This window comes from Echinops telfairi, unplaced genomic scaffold (assembly GCF_000313985.2).
Source record: "Echinops telfairi isolate 266 unplaced genomic scaffold, ASM31398v2 ScPeMD7_3533;HRSCAF=4204_0, whole genome shotgun sequence".
Lineage (NCBI taxonomy): Eukaryota > Metazoa > Chordata > Mammalia > Afrosoricida > Tenrecidae > Echinops > Echinops telfairi.
The window spans coordinates 93,047,507-93,051,895 of NW_022107431.1; the positions used below are offsets into that span (position 1 = coordinate 93,047,507).

The 4,389-nt window shown below is 43.3% G+C and overlaps 1 pseudogene; it reads left to right on the plus strand.

Moving 5' to 3' along the window:
* Positions 1-773, plus strand: part of LOC115870990 — a 5,238-nt pseudogene extending 4,465 nt beyond the window's left edge.
* The last annotated feature ends 3,616 nt before the right edge of the window (positions 774-4,389 follow it).

The following is a 4,389-nucleotide window of genomic DNA, read 5'->3' on the forward strand; positions in this document are numbered from 1 at the left end:
ATGACTTTAATATATTATTTATACATCTCAACCGTACAATTGTGCTTACTGAACCCAAGACTAGCAGTGGGGGACTGCCCCCCCTACCTCATACTACATAGTTTCACTAATAAGAACTTGAAGGAGGTGAAATTTCCCAAACAGTTTGCTGCTTACATAAATAGAACGATTGGACAAGCTGTAAAGAACCCAGAGAAACTATGTAAGGTGATTTATTATAGAAAGAAAGTACATCGTATTTTTCTAAGTTCTTATCACAGAAAGAACTGGTCCTGTTGACACTAAAGGGTATAAGAAGGTAAGAAAATGATCCAAAGTTGACTGTGGGGATGATTACATAACCTTTCTTGATAGGATTGAACCACTGAATTGCATATCTTAATTATAAGTCAATAAAATTATTAAAGTAGAAAAAAAGAATTATACATGCCCCTTGAAGTGGGGGCTGTGTTGTGGTATGTAAAGAAAATGAACTGAATTGTGCAAGCCACCTACCTGAAAAATTACAGCCTGATAGTAGAACATACATTTGACAAACTCCAGTGGTTCTGTGTCTGCACAGAAAAAAGGTCCATCATCAAAATAGAGTAGCTTTAAAAAATTATTTTTAGGTTTTTCAGGATCATATAACAATGGAATAAGTTTTGTTCTACAGAACTTTGAACCTGAATGTAGCTTGGACTTTCTGGAGGAAGGAAAGTACAAGTGAACTTGTAGCCTACTTGATGAGGAAGATGGTGGAGTTGTGGGGCATCGCTTCCTGTGCTCAATGATCAAATGCAGGAAGAAAAATGACATCCCACATGGCTGCCATAGGGACTTGTGGACTCTAAGAAAAACCAAACCAAATTTACTGCCACCCAGTCCATGCTGACTCTTAGCGACCCTATAGGACAGGGTAAAGCGCCCCTGTGAGTTTCCAGGATGGTAACTCTTTATGTAGGAAGCCCTGCCTTTCTCCCAAGGTAACTAACTGGTGGTTTGGAAACAGGTCAAGAAATCAAGCGACATATGACATTGGGCAAATCTGCTGAATAAAACCACTTTGAAGTGTTGAAGACAAAGATGTCATTTTGAGGACTAAGCTGTGTGATACTTAGGCTTATTTTGCCAACCTGGCCAATAGGAACATGTGGATGGAGATTAGTCAGGTCCCAGTTTGATTGGAGTGCAAAGAGATAAATGGCTCTGCAAGGCCTGCTGCCATCTCTCTTGTGCTCTGGTGATTGGATCTGGTGTTGCTGCTTTAGCTAGTTCTCTGCCTCAACATGTATGCTATGCTACCTGTGGGCCAATGGATCATGTAGCAAGAGATTGAGGCTCCTTTGAGACCTGCTTCGCCATTCTGTTGGTGCATACATTGATAGGGCTTGCAGCTGGTGGATCCTGTCGCCTTACATTGCTTGAGTTCAATATCCCATCCTGACCTGCTTTGCTAAGCTCCTGCTCTACTGATTGTTGCTGACCCACCCTGCTGTCTGCTGCCCTTGGGCAGACTTCGCCTGTTTTCCTAAGGGAAGACTCACTGTCTATTTCCTTGACCTTGGACTGAAGCCCCCTCCATAAGTTGAAGGACTTTCAGTATATTAACTGTTCCACCAAAGTGAGTTGACTGAGCCCTCTGTACTGCTGGGTGGACTGATTAGCTGTTATATTCCTTCTCACTGTATAAATCTATCTATCTATCTATCTATCTATCTATCTATCTATCTATCTATCTATCTACCTATCATCTATCATCTATCAAATCATAAGTGTCCTGGTTTTGTTTCTCTAGAGAACCCTGCCTGACACACTGTGCTTGACCAAAGCCATGGTATTTTCAAACATCTCCCATCCATGTGAAAGCTGGACATTGAATAGGGAGGCTGAAGAAGAAGCAATTGAAGTTGTGGTGCTGACAAAAAAATATCGAAAGTACTATGGACTGCCAGAAGAACAATCAGATCTGTCTTGGAAAAAGTACACACCAACCATAATGTGCACAGTTGCCAAGCATGGGCAGTGCATCTCACCAGGAAAGTACACTGCATGTACTGCTCGTGTCCAAGCCAGGCCTGCATGGTGTCCGGCTGGGGACTGGTATCCAACAATGAGTCTGGTACCACAGTGAGCCCCGACTCACAAGTGAATCTTCCCGATGCATTGAGTTATGCCAGCATTAGCATTATCTTAGACATATCGTGTAACAAAGACTACTCAGAATAAGTGATGAACACAGTGGTGTCTGTGGGTGTAGAGGATGGAGGGACTGACTCCGGTGACGGTGACTATAGGGAACCATTGGTCAGGGTGGGGCTGGGGGGACAGAGGTTCCTGCAGTGCACTGGGTCCTAGATTGGTGTCCTCTGTGACACTTACAGCAAGCCCGGAGTACATGCCAATGTCTACCATTATCTAGAGTGAATCAGAGACACCCTGAGAAAGAACTGAGTGCAAGGCTTTATTGATGGATTAGAAGCCCCAGTGGCTGGCTTGCAGGCCCATGCTGACCTGGGACAGAATCAGGCTATCCCCCAAGACCTTGTCCAAGGCTCAGACTTAGCTAAGTACTGGTCCCTTCTGAGGCCAGAGGTGCTACTCAAAGTCACCATTAAGCTCTAAAATGATAGAGAGTGTTCATCAAAAAAAAAAAAAAAAGGACAATCAGAATACTCCTTGAAACTGAGGATAGCAAGACTTCCTTTCATGGACTTTGGACATGTTATCAAGAGAGACCAATCTCTGGAGAAGGACACCATGCTTGGGAAAGTGGAGGGCCAGTGACAAAGAGGAAGGCCCTGAAAAAGATGAATGGAACCAGTGGATGTACTAATGTGCTGAGATAAAACAAGTTGTTGTGGGCTCAGGACTGGACGTTTCATTCTATTTCATCCAGGGTCCCCGTGACTCCCCCGAACAACAACAACAACAAACTTGTCCAGATGTGTCCAGCACCCTCTAGTGAGAAGTCTCCCTGACAGATTCTGTTTGAAAGAATTGCCAAGCACACACCCTGTCACCTGTATGGCGTCTGATGGTGCCATTTCTTGAAAGTCTCTGCCTGTGGTTATGAATTAACAGGAAACTATTGCCCCACCTCAACCCCTTTTAAGCCCTCTGGTTTCTTTGCTCAGAGAGGTGAGAGTTACTGTGCACAGGCCTTCCTGGCCTCCCCTAACAGGACCAACAAACTTTTTTTTCTTTTTAATAAACTTTTGCTTGTGTGGAAAATTTTTCTCTCCTGATTACTCTTAGCCAGTTGGAGGCAAGAGCCCTCCTAATTTACAGTGTTGGTTGGGGAACAGTTCTGTACCAAACTGACTCGGTAGTGTTGGATTATGCGAGACATTTGAATTGTGATGCTGGAGAATATTCAAAGTACCATAGATTGCTAAAAGGACAAACTGATCCATCTCGGAAGAAGTACAGCCAGAGTGCTCCTTAGTGGCCAGGATGGCTCTAAATCTTACACACTTTGGCCGTGCTGTCAGGAAAGAGCAGTCCCTGGAGAAGGACCTCATGTTTGGTAAAGTAGAGGGGCAGCAAAAAAGAGATGAACTGCTGCCGTGGCTGCAGCAATCCAGGCAGGCACAGGAAGGGTAATGAGGATGGCGCAGGACTGGGCAGTGTTTCACCCTGTTGTGCCGAAGGCTGGCATCAGTCAGAACCAACTCCATGGTACCCAACAGCAACAGCATCCATGTTTCTAACAGCAACACAACTTCAGACAGCAGAAAAATATTTTTTAAACAGTTTGAAGTATGCTTTTTAATCTTTTGAGTGGGTAAAACTTGAAACACAATTTATATCATGATTATCACCTAATATTTCTAATATTTTAAAATATGTGTGTCTCTTGAGAGTGTGAGTAAATTGAGGGAGTTTAGAACACCATCTTCTAAAGTAGAAATTATTTTATTTATTTATTTTTCAACATACGTAGAAATTATTGCATCAGGATCCAGAAAACAGCTGGCCTCCTCCTAGGGGAAAATCGTCACAAGATTATAATACCGGAGAGAAAACCAAATTTTAGTTGGCATGTGCATCAAAGAGAAGAGAGAGATGAGAAACAGGCCGACACAGCCACACGGCTAAGTCTGATGAACTCTGAACATCTGTACACTGTTTGTTCTTTTTATATGGAGTTGGCAGTGGTGTGGGTCCAACAACAGATGAGATAAACATAAACAGCAACTTCTATAAAACCTTTGTCAAATGCTTCATGATAAAGACAGTTCGGAGGGTTATCTTGTTGATCCATGAGGCCAGAATTGGGGAGCACAATGGAGATGGCTCTCTCGTATTTGCATATCTTGGTCTTGAGGGGGAACCTTCTTATGCCTCTCCTTCTCAATCATTCTCATCGCCATTGAGTGAATGCTGACTCACAGCAACCTTATGGGA